Source organism: Pongo abelii, chromosome 20 (genome assembly GCF_028885655.2).
Source record: "Pongo abelii isolate AG06213 chromosome 20, NHGRI_mPonAbe1-v2.0_pri, whole genome shotgun sequence".
NCBI classification, from domain to species: Eukaryota; Metazoa; Chordata; class Mammalia; order Primates; family Hominidae; genus Pongo; species Pongo abelii.
In genome coordinates this window covers 5,005,657-5,021,075 of record NC_072005.2, presented here as the reverse complement: position 1 = coordinate 5,021,075, position 15,419 = coordinate 5,005,657, and the positions used below count along the sequence as shown (strand labels likewise).

The 15,419-nt window shown below is 56.4% G+C and overlaps 1 protein-coding gene across 5 annotated transcripts in view; it reads right to left on the bottom strand.

Annotated features, from left to right (window-relative positions):
* The window catches only part of KDM4B (lysine demethylase 4B), a 183,955-nt gene that overhangs the window by 45,458 nt on the left and 123,078 nt on the right, over nt 1-15,419 (bottom strand). The window lies entirely within an intron of this gene.

The window sequence follows — 15,419 nt, the reverse complement described above, 5'->3', positions numbered from 1 at the left end:
TGACGACGGCCCCTCCTCAGGAGGCCTCACGAGGGCGACGGTGGCCCACGGGCTCCCGCACGCCTCACCTGACTGCCTCCAGCTTGCAGGGCTGGAGGGACGCCGATGTTAACAAAGAAGACGCTGAGGGTCTGGGAGGCTCAGGGACTCAGCGGCTAAGAAAGGACATTAACGTGCCACGTGCTGCAGCCGGCTTGCCTGGGGTCTTGCGGGAACTGAGCAAACACCCAATAGGATGGCCCCTTGTGTTTGGGAACCTCAAGCGAGTGGCAAGGATGAGCTGAAGTCCCCTCCGGCTGCCTCCCGGGCAGACCTGCCGCTCTCACGCCCTCAGCCCTTCCCAGGTCACTGTTCTTGGTGGCTCTGCTGCTGCGTCACTTTGGTCACACTGGGCACTGGGAAGGATGTTCTGCAGGTGACCTGGTGACGCTCAACATTTCAGGGACTTGGGGCCAGAGAAGCCAGGCCCCAGAGGGCATGAACCCAGATGCCCAAGCGGCGATTACCACCATGGCACTCAGATCCCAGGAGGCGGCCAGGAAGCTCTGGTCTGCCACTTACCTACTGGGAAGAGCCTGAGATGGGGCTGGAAAAACCCCAACCTCAAGAGGAAGGGGGAAAGGGCAGGGCTGGCCAACTGTCACAGAGGCCCAAACGCTAAGTGTTTCCAGCTTCGAGAAACTCTGCACCGTGCCTCTAAAGCATCACGGATGATGGGCAAATGCATGCGCGTGGCTGTGTGTCAATAAAACTTTATTAATAAACAGAGGTTAGGGCCAGAGTTGACCCGCGGGCAGCAGTTTCGAAATTCCTGGTCTAGACTCTAGGGGACAAAGTAGCCTCTGGGAGTCTCCACAGGCATGGGGGAGGGCCATGCGGAAGCTCGGGGCGTGGGGGGCAGAGGCACGGCCCCTCCCTCTGAAGGGGGCACAGACCTCATCTCCTGCTGGGGAGAGGCAGGCCCAGGGACCACGTGCCAGACACAGGCTGCCCCGACCTCTGCCAACCCTCATCTCAGCCTCAGAAGCCCACAGGGAACTTTCTGCCTCTCCATCAAACAGGCACAGGAAGAGCCCATTTCCAAAAATCGTGAGACACTCTTCCATTTCAAGTACCTGTCTTGCTGTCACCACCCGTGCTCAATGGGATGAAGGAAACGGGAAGGGAAAGACTTAATTCAATGCGACTATTCCCTTGCCCTGACAAACCTTTCCAGGCGGCCCGCACTTTGCTTGGAGACACTGACATATTTACGACCCCAAATCTGATGGGGTTGGGGACGACGGAAATCTTCTTGTGGAATTTCCTGCAGCTCGTGCCTCCCCCCACCTTACCCAGTCCCAGGGGGACATGGAATCTTCTGCTGGATCCAGGAGCAGGGGCTTGGGAACAGTTAGATTCCCACCATGCTGAGCAGGAGGGAATATTTATGGCTGGGCAATTCCCAGCAAACTCAATTCATTTAATGAAAGAGAGCGCGGGAGAGAAAGGCTGGCGGTGTCATTTGGCCGTGGAGTGGCAGGAGCACAGATGGTGCCCGCGTTTCAGACTCCTGGACAGGCTGACTGCCCCGGCATCCCCATCCACAGCAGCTTAGGGGATTTGTATTGAGTGGCTTTGCAATTGCTTTTCCTTAAGTAATTAAAAAAAGCACCTGTGTGCACCTGTGGAGGGGGACAGGCAGACACGCTCCACGGAGTGCATTGCCGCGGCCTGGAGCACGGCCTGAGCCCCCTTGCCCGGCTGGGGCTGGCCCGGCTCCAGATGCATCCCCTGCTCCGGGGGCTGATGCCACTGCCAGGACAAAGGTGCTGGTGCCAGCCTGCCCACGGCTGGACTGGAAGGAGGTGGCGGCTGGGAGCATTCCTGCAAGTCTCCACGTGGCTCTGCAGGGAGCTGGGGAGCCGGAACACCCAAGAAGCAGACAGCAGGAAGGAGGCAAGGCCGCTGGGTCACGGGGAGGGAAGCACAGCCTTCGAGGACACAGGACAGTCGCTTCTGAGTGCTGGGTGGCTCAGCAGGGCCACAGCGTGGGAGACAAACCCGCTAGGGCTGGTGAGGAGACCCAGCTCCCCTTAGCAGCAGCCTCCTGCTGAACGTGCCCAGCCCCCACTGCGAGCCACCAACTCTGGCGTCTTCTGATCGGCTGCACGCCTGTGGGAGCCACGTGCCCATGAAAAGGGTGAGCCAAGCACATGAGGACTTCTGTGGGCTGTTCTACTGTGGCTGGGAAGGGTTCAGAGCAGGACGGAGGGAGCCTCACCACAGAGTCCTCGGGCAGGGCAGACCTCGCTGCCTATTTTCATTAGTGAGGCCCCTGACTGTTCTCACCACAGCCCTGTCTAGCTCCCCACTCTCTGGGACACGGGTGTCTGTGAGGCTGTGCAGGAGTGACAGGAGGGAACGGGCCCCACCCGCTCCAATTCCTGCTCCCCGACTTGGTGGTCCTCTGTCAGCACTCGCGACAGATAAGGAAGGCGCCATCCGGGGGAATCTGGCTGTGTCATTAGTTTCTGATGGAGAAATCAGGCACAAACAGGGCAAGAGGAGGTCTGCGCGGCCCCCAAAGGCCTGAGCACGCCCCAGGGCCCTGTGTCCCATCGTGTGGCGTGATACACGCGGCCGCCGTGAGAGCTGCCAGGGAAGCTGGGAGCATCTGGCCAAGGCAGGGTGGCGGTGTCCGCTCAGTGCTGAGCAGCCTCTGGGGACAGGCGGAGGTCTGAGACCAGGAGGTGGGGACTCAGGTGAGGAACGTGGAGCATGAAGCCAGGGTCCCACCGCCAGTCTCCACTGAGGGTCTTTGTTCCCAAATATGCCGCATTCTCTGCAGGTCACGGCCCTAGGTTGCCCTGTCTTGGGGTCAGCCTCTCATCTACAGGTTGGGCCCACCAACTGCAGACTCTCTGCCCCCACCGCTCTCCCCAACCCTAAGATCCTGGTCTCACTGCTCTGGGCTGGGCTGGAACCCATAAGCTTCTTCTCGTTCCCAGCTAAGGCCAGCAGAGCAGAGTCTCAAAGCAAGGCCACCCCTCTTGGTGCCCCAGACACCAAGCAGAACCCGGTTCTTGGACAGTGCTCATGTCAGGGGGCAGCCTGACCACCCTGCCAAGTGCACCTCTGGGGGCCTGGACAGTGCCGCTTGCCAGCGAATCAGTAGAGGCTTCACAGTACTCCTGCACGCAGGAGACACGCACTGCCCAAAGCTAACGACAGCAGAGGGAGGGGTGGCTGCTGGGTGGCTGCTGGGTCCTGCGGAATCCCCCAGAGGAGGGTGGGTCAGCATCACGGCCCCTAATCGGCCCCCAGTGAGCATGGAGCAGACCCTGGCGGCCTCAGGAGGATGCAAGGAGGAGCTGAGCAGCTCTTCCAAGCAGCAGACGACGGGCGGAACGTGGATCTTTGCACACTCCAGGCAAGCTCGTCCCTAATCTCCCCCTGCTAGCGATCTTGCCTAAGGAAGGAAGGAAGGAATTCAAAGATGTCCTTTGCTTTTATATTGAAAGACAAGTACGCTTGCGCACACACACACAATGACTCTGACCAAACCATTCAACCATCGTGGACAGACTAAATAAACGACACACAACAGGGAGGCGTGCGCTGGGAAGATGCGGTCTACAGGACCCTTTCAATGACAGAAACGTCCTCAGGATGTGTCTGTTACCTGAAGAAACACAAAATGCACGGTCCTGAATATAGCAAGAGCCTAGTTATGGGCAGAGGTCTCTAAAGACAGGGAAATGCATCAAAACAATAACTGTGGTTCTTACAATTGTGGGATTAAACACTTCTGTGTTACTTATTTCTCTAAATCTCTTTATTGAGAAGGCATATCATTTAAGGTGGGCCCATGGGCCACATCTGGCCTGCCACTTGTTTTTGTGAATAAAGTTTTATTGGCACATAGCCAGGCCCGTTCGTTTATGTATCATCCACAGCTGTGTTCACGCTACAAGGGCAGGGCTGAACATTCACGATGAGGACTGCACAGCCTGCAAAGCTGCAAACAGTCACTATCAAGTCCTTTACAATAAGTTTGGGCTGGCTCAAATGGTGGCTCACACCTGTAATCCCAGCACTTTGGGAGGCTGAGGCAGCACTTTGGGAGGCTGATTGCTTGAGGCCAGGAGTTCAAAACCAGCCTGGGCAACATAGCGAGACACTGTCTCTACAAAAATTTATTTTTAAAATTAGGTGAGTGTGGTGGTGCACGCCTATTGTCCTAGCTACTTGGGAGGCTGAGATGGGAGGATCACCTGAGCCCAGGCAGTCGAGGCTGCAGTGAGCTGTGATCATGCCACAGCACTCCAGCCCGGGTGACAGACTGAGACCCTGTCTCAAAAGAAAAAGCTTGCTGAAGCCTTACTTAAGTCATGAAGTAACTTTTCTAGTGTAACTCGCAGTGTAACAGCGTCGGGGTGAACACCACGTCCCACAGACCAGCTTCAGCACACTCTGGGAGTGATCGCAGGTGTGTCTGTTGTAGACATGGGCAGTAGTCCCAGTTTGCACTGAGTGTGGCAGCTGCGCATGCCCCAGCACTGGCTTCCGGGCCTCTGACTGCCCCTGCCGAGAAGCAGCCCGGCTCCAGGCATGGAGAGTCCCGGCCTCCTGCTCTGCCCCGCTCTGGGTCCTGTGCCCCCTGCACCATCAGCCCAAGCCAGCCATGTACTGTGGGCACACTGCCCCCAGAACTCAGGGGCAGCTCAGGGAGCGGGGCCCACTGCACCTCAGCCTCATGAGGACCTGGATCCTGCTGCCTGGACGGAGCCCAGGGGGTGTGACTCTCCCGGCCTTACCACCTGAACCAGCTCCAAACTCCCCGAGCCCACGGACTTCGCACATTCCGGCTGGGACGGCCCCAGTTGTCTTAATGAGCCCAGACACTCATACATGGGAGAAAACAGGCAATTCAGGTCCCTGAAATGACAACTTCGGGACCTGGAGTCAGGCTCTGGTTCTCCCCGGTTCGCTGAGACCTGCCCAGGGTCTGGGGAAGAGAAGAGGCACGGCCTGCGGAGTGAATTCTTCTGTTTCTAATTTTTGGGGGGTGTGAGGGTGTCCATTTTCTCACTGACATCAGTTCCAATAGGCTCCACCTAAAAGCAGTCCTATTTTGGAAGCTCCCGAGGGACACACATGAGGTCTGAATCCTGGAAGTGGCATTCCCAGACAAAACCCCCTTCCAAGACAGAGCATCCCTGTGCCTGCTCTTTGCCGGGTTCAGAACTGTCTGGCTCACAATTGAAAGCATGTTTTAAGGACCTTTAATTTCCCAAGATCTTAGTTGCTGGAAAAAAAAAAAAAAAAAAAAAAGGTACTGATCTTAGATTAGGTTCTGCAATTGTGGCCATAAAAACCCAGAGCAAAACGGTTTCCAACTTTTAGCTCAAAAAGAGTCACGTCTCCCATGTCTGAACTATTATAGGCTCTGAATTAATGAGTCTGAATTAATGTAGCTTTACTGTGCAACGCCAGGCCCCTGCCCTGAAGCAGCTCACAGGGGCTTCAGGAGACAAAATAAGCACATATGAGAAGCCAGGGGACCCGGCAGGAGAAAGGGGCAGGTGCCCAGGAGCCGCACCGGCACACCTGCTCGTCCTGCTGCTGGGGTGGAGGTACACCAGCTGAAGCGAGCTCCTCTGCTTCTCGGGGTCCTGCCAGTGGGACTCATTGGCCAGGGATTCGGCCAGCCTCCCTGACACCCACCCAGCAGCCACAGGACACTTTTTCCGAGATCAAAAGTGGGGGGCCAGACTACAGGCAGCCGTCGTGGGGAGGGCCCCTCCTTCTGCCCCTCACCCACCCCATGATGTGCGGGTGGCCAAGCCTCAGGAGCTCGGAAGCCACTCAGAAGGTGGCTGGCCTGCCCTGGTTCTACAGGAGGTGGCCATGTACCCCCATGCCCCATGTCACCTCCTTAAGGACCAAGGCAGGGTGGGGAAGGGGATCGGGAAGTGAACAGGGTGTGGAGCGAGCCTCACAGAGCAGAAGCCGGGTCCCCCGGGCTCGGGGCCATCCCTCCATCCTTCTCCAACACGGACCCTCCTGACATGGTTAACGTGAGTCTCCACTGACAGATGCCATCACAGACCCTTAAGAAAAACCTGGCGTGGAGAGAGGGTCTAGCAGGAGGCTCGACCAGCTGCTGCAGCTGCTTGCAAATGACAGGCCCGGGATTGATGGCCGTCGAGTTCAGGGGACCTGGACTAACCTCAGCACCGCTGCTGCTGGCTGGCCCCTGTCACCTGTTGCCCAAACACCAAGCCAAAGAGCTGGAAGCAGTGCAGCTGTCACCTGCCCCCGAAGACTGACGCATCCAACAGCCCGATATTCCTGACGCAGGCCTCAGAGGACCCGCTGCTACCTTCCCAGGAAAATGAGAAAGCGGGCGGGGCTGCTGGTTTGCCTCTGGTTATGCAGAGCGGGACCCGATGCAGAGATAAATAGATTTCTTTTTTCCAAAGCATGAAAAAAATACAAATCAGAATGTCGATGGGCTCCGAGCCAGCAGCCACAGAGCCCAAGGCCTGCTTCAGGATGTCGTGCCAACCGAAATTGGCTCGTGTGGTGCCTGCTGCAGAGAGCGGGGGAAGGGGTCAGAGAGCTGAGGAGTTGCCAGGACTGCCCAGTGCCTGCAGGAAGCACACACTGGCCCTGGGCTCTGCATACTCACCGGCCCCACTGGCAGCAGTGCCTTCCAAAAGGGGGTGCCACCAACTGCCCCACACATCCTGCCCTGTCCTGCAGGCCATCACCAGGACTGGCCTGTGCGGGACAGGTGGGTACGTGGTAGGCAGGGCCGTTGCCAGGAGAGGCGACTTTGGCTCCATCTTGCACTCCCCAGGGCTTTAAAGTGAAATAAATTTAACCTTTTCATGGGAATAAATATTAATGCCCAATAAAACCTGGAGATCTTATTATTTAGCATCGCCACAGCACCAGACGTGAAAATCTCGTCACCGCCCGGAGACTGCTCCCAGGGAGACCGGGGGAAGGAAGTGGGGAGAGAGACGCTGACGTCAGGGGTGGCATCCACAGGCCACAGTGGACCAGGGCTCTCCTATGGGTGGGGCGGGTGCTGCACCCATCACCCGTCCCCCGTGGCCCGCCGCCCATCGCTGGTGAAGGGATAGCCTGAGGGGAGCCGGGGCCTCGATTCCCTGCTGTGGTGCGAGACCCCTCCCAACACCAGACCAGCAAGAGACCGGGAGGGGCCCCAGAGGCCACCCTGGCCCTGGCCCTGGCCCCACTCCTGCCCTGCTCCCCTGGCCTGTGGAGGCTCAGCCCCTCTCCCAGACTTCCCAGGGGTGTCCAGCTCCACCTTCCCCCAGGCTCCGGCCTGCATCCTTGGTGACTTCCACATCGGTCTGCTGACCCTTCAAGGGAGGACCCCTACAAGTCCCCACTGCCTCCACTCCCTGCCAGGCAACACCACGCCCCTCCTGGACAGCCAGAGGCAACTGCAGGAAGGAAGCCACGCTCACGGCTCCTGGCTCTAAGTGACGCCCTGGTAGGCTGGCAAGCCCACGCCACCCATCTCTCTCCTGAAGCCACGAGAAAGTGCCTTTAGGGAGGACACATCTGCAAGGACAGGGAGGATGGAAAAGGAGACGACGGCAGGCTGGGGGTGGGACATGGCGAGCAGACCGACGGCCACCAGGGAGCCATTCCCAGCAGAGACACAGACAGTGGTGGCGGGCGCACACCCCACGCCTCACGGCCCAGGGTCCGCTGGAAACAAGGGTGGGGTTGCTCAAAACGGAGGTCTGAGTGAGGACTGCTGGAGCACCCGACCCCTCCTGGCACCCTGGTGGCCGCCTGCCCCTCCTCGCTGGACTCCCTAGGCTCATTTACTGGGGAGGCCGGAGAAGGTGGGTGTCTGGGCTGGGGACACTGGGCACAGTGGAGGATGTGGGTGCCACCCTTAGGAGCCCAGGCAGGAGGCTAGAGGGCTACTCCCTGTGCAGTCTGGCCGGCCCAAGGAGAGAGACCCAAAGGGCCTGATGTGGGCCCCCCCATAACAGCCCACCCGGATCTCCCTGGGTAAAGCACCAAGTGAGGCCCTCCCCGCCCTTTCCCTGCATCCACAGCCCACCCGGATCTCCCCCGGGTAAAGCACCGAGTGAGGCCCTCCCCACTATCCCCTTGCATCCCGAGCCATCACCAGCATCCATTGCCCACTTGGGTTTTTTGGGTTTTGGGGTGTTTTTTTTTTTTAGACAGTCTTACTTTATTGCCCAGGCTGGAGCTGGAGTGCGGTGGCGTGATCACAGCAGCGCACTGCAGACTCCAAGTCCTGGGCTCAAGCAATCCTCCTGCCTCAGCCTCCCAAAGTGCTGCATTACAGGCGTGAGACACTGCACCTAGCCCCTCACTTGTAATCATTACACTAGATCATCACCCTCAAGCATCAGAGAGATGGGCCTGCACTATGATCCCCAGAGATCAAAATAAACAATCAAAAAAAACACAACTGGTAGAAACAGAGAACAGAGAAGATATTTTCTTTTCTTTCTTTTTTTTTTTTTTTTTTTGAGATGGAGTCTCGCTCTTGTTGCCCAGGCTGGAGCACAATGGCGCAACCTTGGTTCACTGCAACTTCCGCCTCCTGGGTTCAAGTGATTCTCCTACCTCAGCCTCCCGAGTAGCTGGGATTATAGGCACCCACCGCCACGCCCAGCTAATTTTTTCTATTTTTAGTAGTGACAGGGTTTCACCATGTTGGCCAGGCTGGTTTCGAACTCCTGACCTCAGGTGATCCGCCCGCCTCGGCCTCCCAAAGTGCTGGAATCACAGGTGTGAGCCACCGTGTCTGGCCAGAGAAGACATTTTCAAAAAGAATTTAAACCTATCATCAATCAATATCCTCAGAAATAAAAGATACTACATCATGAAAGAACACGGCTTATAACAAAAGGAATATCCAGAGGACAAAAAAAGGCAGAAATGAAAAACACCAATAAAAACACATCAATAGACAGGTTAAGTGAGGAAGTTGAGGAACTCTTCCAGAAAACAAATTAATAAAAAAGACAAAGAGGCCAAGTGTGGTGGCTCACGCCTTAATCCCAGCACTTTGAGAGGCCGAGGCGAGAGGATCACTTGAGGTCAGTTCAAGACTAGCCTGGGCAACATGGCAAGACCCCAACTCTACAAAAAATTAGCCAGTGTGGTGGCACACACCTGTGGTCCGAGCTACACAGGAGGCTGAGGCAGGAGGATCACTTGAGCCTAGGAGTTTGAGGCTGCAGTGAGCTATGACTGCACCACTGCACTCTAGCCTGAGACTCTGTCTCATTTCAGAGTGAGATCCTGTCTTGAAGACAACAACAACAACAACAACAAAAAAAGACAAAGTAGAAAATGGAGGTGGGGAAGATAAAGAAAGTGGAACACTAGTTCTGAAAGCCCAATAGCAAGTGACAGGAGTCTGAAATAGAAACAAGAAAGACAGGAGAGCAAATAATCAATGAAACCATTCAAGAAAGTTTACCAGAATCATGGGAAAGGTTGGAAAAGATGGATGGAAAGGCCCAAGGAGGGGCAAGTGACAAAAATCAGACACATATCAGGTACCCAATGAGGGGACTTCAGGACACTTGGGACACAAAGAGGGTTCAATAAGCTTCCAGAAGTGAGAAAAACAGGTCCCACACCAAGGATGAGGAATCAGAGGAGCATCTTTGTGCCAGCAGCACTGAATGAGAACCACGGATGGGTGCGGCCTTCGAAGGGACTTCGATACCCAGCCAAACTATCTGCCACTCAGACAGCAGCTTTTCCTGCACAAGTTCTTCTACTTTTTGCCTAACCATCCTGTGGAGTTTTTGGTTTCATTTTCAATTTCTGCCCTTTCTTTATTTCTCATGGTTCTGGAGGCTGGTTCAAGATCAAAGCACTGGCAAATTTGGTGTCTGGTGAGGGTCACTTCCTGGTTCTTAGATGGTGCCTTCTCGCTGTGTCCTCCTTTGGTGGAAGGGGTGAGGGAGCTCTCTGGGGGCTCTTTCATAAGGGCTCTGATCTCCTCCATGAGGGTGCCACCCTCAGGCCCTGTTTTCAAATGAGAAAAGTCTCAAAACTTTACTGCCTGTGTTCCTTTCTTAAGAAGCCCCTGGAGGGTATGTCTCTCAGAAATGAGGTCACAGCAGGTGTGGAGGCCAAAGCAACTCCATCTTGGATGCTAACCTGCCATGTTGGCTTCTGATTAACCCCCATTCTGGAAAGGCCTCTGAGATTTCCAGTTCATCTACTGCTCCTTGTATAAGAGCAGGTACTTACTGTAAATCCTGCCCTTTGGTCAAATGGCCCTGAGGTTTCCATATTTCAATTGTCTTGCACATCCCCAAACAACCCTTCCCTATGGTATATAAGCCCTGGGTCTGGGGGTGATGGTGCAGGGATCCACCGTCTTGTCTCACTGCCACCACCCAAAACACAGACATGGCTTCTCTTTGTAAATCCTTATTAAATGTTTCTCTCAGAGAAACTGAATGCCAGCCTCTTTCTTTGGCCTCTCAGCATCCTTGGACTTTGGGGTAGATTTGCACAGACCTGCTCATCATGTTTAAAGAGAAAGGAAACAAATGGGCCTTCTGGTGCCCCACAATCCTCTCCACTGCCCACTGCTACCCAGTGTGTGCCCAGCACTACCGGAACCGGAGGTTGTTCTACGTGACCAGGTTCCCCTCAAAGTATCTCTGCCAAAAGGAAAGAAACCAGCAACTAAAGGCTCAGAAACCCACCCTGCACATTCCTCGGAGGCAAGGATGAGGGAAATGGCATGTGAGGAAGTGACTGTGATGAACCTTTTGTCTTAGTCCATTATTGAAACAAAATACCATAAGCTGGGGGCTTATAAGCAAATTGCTTATTTCTTATGGTTCTGGAGGCTGGGAAGTCCAAGATCAGGGCACTGGCAGGTCTGGTGTCTGGTGAGGGTCACTTCCTGATTCTTGGCATCTTCTCACTGAGTCCTCCCGTGGTGGAAGGGGCGACGGAGCTCTCTGGGGGCTCTTCCATAAGGGCACTGATCCCATCAATGAGGGCATCACTCTCATGCCCTCGTCGCCTCCCAGAGGCCCCATCTCTTAATGCCATCATCCTAGGGAGGGGTACGAGGACTCAACAGATGACTCTGAGGGACACAGACCTTCAGTCCACAGCACCTTTCTAGGGAACTAGATGGACCAACCTCGTGCTGCTGCTGGGGTTTTAAATGAGAAACACAAGCAAACCCCATAGGATGGGCAAGTCAGGGCCACCATGGGAGCACTTCCTGTTATAAAGCAAGACCTGCCAGTCACCTACAAGGGAACAGGCAGGGCAGCTGTTCTCCGGTCTGAATTCCCAAGCCTGTCACTCTAATCTAATGCCTGAGATTATGCCTTCTGAGCCATAACGATCCCATGCAAAATGCCTGAAATCCAATGAAACTGGTGTGCTTTTGTAAACTGTAATAAAAAATAAAATAAAAAACATACTGAATGCCAGAACTTCCTTTAACATATTGCAAAAGAAATCCGCTCCCCAGAGGCCGAGTCTCCCTGCTGTTAATGGGGCTTCTACTGACCATGTACTACACACGGAGGCTGCCACTGCTCATGCAGGAAGCCCCTTGGCCACCAGCCCTGGCCCAGCTGGGGGCTGTGTCTGCCTCTGCCTCTGCACCCTGCCTTGCTCTGCAGGGCTCATGGGCTGCACTTGGACAAGCACTTCTGAAGCCCCTCCTGGCGGGGCTCGGGCAAACATGCAGAAACCTTCCACAGAGCTTGACAGCTCCTGACTGACATTTGAGCCCCCCATGCCTGAGATCCAAAGAAGCTGGGGGCCCCAGGTCCACGATGGCTCTGCTGAGCTCAGAGGAGAAGGAGGGTTCACATCTCATTGGTGGCAGAGGGGAATCATCCTTGTTGGGCATCTCCTACAGGAGAACTCCGAGCCAAAACGGAGACAGAACTCATAGACTTTCTGGAACAGCCAGCGCTGCACCCAGTACCCAGCTCCAGAAGAACAAAAGGGAAGGTGGCCAACGCGTTCTCTGCCCTGATGCCCCAGCCTCCCGACACACAGGGCAGCGGTCCTCCACTTTTCGTGTCAATGACATCCTACAGTCCCTGCTCTGTGCCTTGCCTTTTCCATGGGGCACATTTGGGAAATGCTCCCCATCAGGACCGAAGGAGCAGCTCCACCAAGGCCTGAACAGGCCAGGCGCGGCGGCTCATGCCTGCCATCTCAGTGCTTTGGAAGGCCAAGGCAGGAGGATCCCTTGAGCTCAGGAGTTCAAGGCCAGCCTGGACAACATAGTGAGACCCCAACTCTACAAAAACTACAAAAAATTAGCTGGGCATGGTGGTGCAATACCTGTAGTCCCAGCTACCTGGGAGGGAGGTAGGAGGATTGCTTGATCTCAGGAGGTCAAGGCTGCAGTGAGCTGTGATCGCACCACTGCACTCCAACCTGGAGTTTTTGGAGACTCTGTCTCAAAAAACAACACAAAAAAACAAAACCATGAAGCCTGGATGGCCGGCTGATGCGCCATGTGGGGCTTTACAGCCTTTTACTACATATTTAAGAATCCTGTGTATGGTGAGATCGACATCTTGGTGGCTTTGGTTACCACTCACCTCCTTCCCTTGGCGACTCTTCTTCGTGAACAGGTGCCACCCCCATCACCCGATGGCCATGGTGCACATGCCTCGTCCTTTTCTCCCCACCCTGCTGACTCCACACCACACATGCCGCCAGCCCATGCTCTTTAAAGTGTAGATTCTGATGGAAGCCACCCTGTGTGGCCTTACAAGCCCTTTCCTAGCATGGGATGTTTAAAATCATTCGCAGGTTTCCCTCAGCCTTCTCTGAGCTATTAAGGCAAACCCAGAAACGCAGGGACACTTCCTCCACCAGGCAGGCGCCATGGCAACACGTGCCACCAACACCAGCAGGGAGGCACCACAGCAACAGGTGCCACCAATGTCACCAGCGACTGAAGTGTAGAAATGCCACATCGCACGGAAGTGGGAAACTGGGGTCTGGGCAGGGGCACTGAGATCAGCAGGAACCCCAGGTGTTCCCCAAGCCCGTGGAGACCTGAGACCGTGCTCCCCATCCAAGGTGCCACCACTCCATGCTGCCAGGAGTCCGGATGGGGTAGGGTTGTGAAGATTCCCCACGCCATGGCCAGGCGTGATGGCTCACGCTTGTAATCCCAGCACTTTGGGAGGCTGAGGCAGGTGGATCACTTGAGGTCAGGAGTTCGAGACCAGCCTGGCCAACATGGAGAAACCCCGCCTCTACTAAAAATACAGAAATTAGCCAGGTGTGGTGGTGCACCTGTAGTCCCAGCTACTCAGGGAGGCTGAGGCAGGAGACTCGCTTAGGCAGAGGTTGCAGTGAGCCGAGATCACACCACTGCACTCCAGCCCAGGTGACAGCGCGAAACTCCACCTCAAAAAAAAAAAAAAAAAAAAATATTCCCCACACTGTACACCGGCCCTGTGTGCGCCTCAGTCTGTGACACGAGGACCTCCTCCTAAAACAAGCTCCCTGTGAAGCTGACTTTTCGGCAGCTTGCCCCTTGGTGGGGCGCACACTCTGCCTGCCAGCAGCTGGGGTCTATAGCACCCACTCTATAGACTGGGGACCCCTGCCAGGGTCTGATTCCCAGGGAAACACACACACAAACGACATGCTCGCACACAAGCACTGCACACACTCAAGCCTGCAGCTGCTGGGGGAGGGTCCCCAGGTTGAGAAGTCTGACCTGGCTGCTCCGGGCCCTCTCCCTCCTCCTAGCAGGCTCTGCCCTGCCCTGGCCAGCCCCTTGTGACCTGATCCAGGTTGAGGGGTCCACCCTGGCTGCTCCCAGCCCCCTCCCTCCTAACAGGCCCTGCCCTGCCCTGGCCAGCCCCTTGCGATCTGATCCACGCGGTGGGGGCGTCCAGCACTGAGGCTCGTGGGCCCCCAGCTCTCAGTGTGCAGCAGCCTGGCTGGCAGCATCATTGCAGGACTCTGGCCACCGGCAGACGCAGTGGGCTACCACTGCTGCCTTGGAGCCCAGGGGGCTCATCTGCCACCTTTCCCCTGATTTAAACAGCACTGAGCTTTCACCAAAGGCCATCTCTTTTTTAAAAGCCTGAACAGATACTAGAGTCTGCTCATGTAAAACAGTAGAGTGGCAGAGAGAAGACACAGCCACCAGCCTAAAGAGAAAATGATTATATGTGGTCCAATAAAATCATCAACCCAAATAGCATCTGACCACGGGGATCACGAATACTCTCGTCAGCTGCGGCGCCAACTCCCAGCCCCCGATCCAGGAACCAGGGCGGAACATTGAGGACGATGCCAGCCACCAGCGGGCGGTTCCACGGCCGACGGCGACAGACATTGCATGGCTGGTGCTTGCCCTGCTGTGGACAGGGATGGGGACGGGCGGGGTCCTTAGAAGCTGCAATCCTGGTGTGGGGAGGGCGCAGCATCTCATAGCTGCCTACACGACATCTATGGCTCAACACGTCCCACCCCTCACGCTGCCCCTGCCCTGCCCCCGGCGCCGACCCCGAGCTGCAGACCCCTCCACAGGACGCCTTGGCGCCGACCCCGAGCTGCAGACCCCTCCACAGGACGCCTTGGCGCCGACCCCGAGCTGCAGACCCCTCCACGGGACGCCTCGGCGCCGACCCCGAGCTGGAGACCCCTCCACGGGACGCCTTGGCGCCGACCCCGAGCTGCAGACCCCTCCACGGGACGCCTTGGCGCCGACCCTGAGCTGCAGACCCCTCCACGGGACGCCTCGGCGCCGACCCCGAGCTGGAGACCCCTCCACGGGACGCATCAGCTGCACTGCGACAGGACTGTCTGGGGTGACGGCGATGACCTGCACCTGCGCTGCCCAGGACAGGGCTGCCAGCCCACCTAGCTATTAGCAAGGGCTTGACCCGTGGCTGGCCCGACTGAGGAGTGGAGGGTTCATCCTATTTCATTTTGGTTAATGGATATGGTGCTATGTGTGGCCCGTGGCTCCCACACTGGAAGGCAGGCTCTGATGCATCTGAACACCAAACCCAGTCCTGGCTCCTCCATGTCCCTCTGTGTGCTCCCAGCACCACTGCACACCTACACGCCCAAGTCCCCACCCCTCCCCTGTGCCCCACCTCTGTCCTATCACCAGGTCCTACAGGCACCACCCCTAAAACACAGGCCCACGCTGTCCCCTTCTTCCCATGCCCAAAGACCCCATGCCTGCCTAGACGGCAGCCATCCACGTCGGGCTCCCTGCCCTTTCTCTCCCATAGTCCCTTCTCCAGCCGGTGGCCCCTCTCCCTTGCTGAAATGCCCAGTGCCTCCCCCCGCACACGGTGATGAAATCTAACTTCAAAGGCCCTTATTGCAGCCCCCGACCTCTGACATTTGGCCTC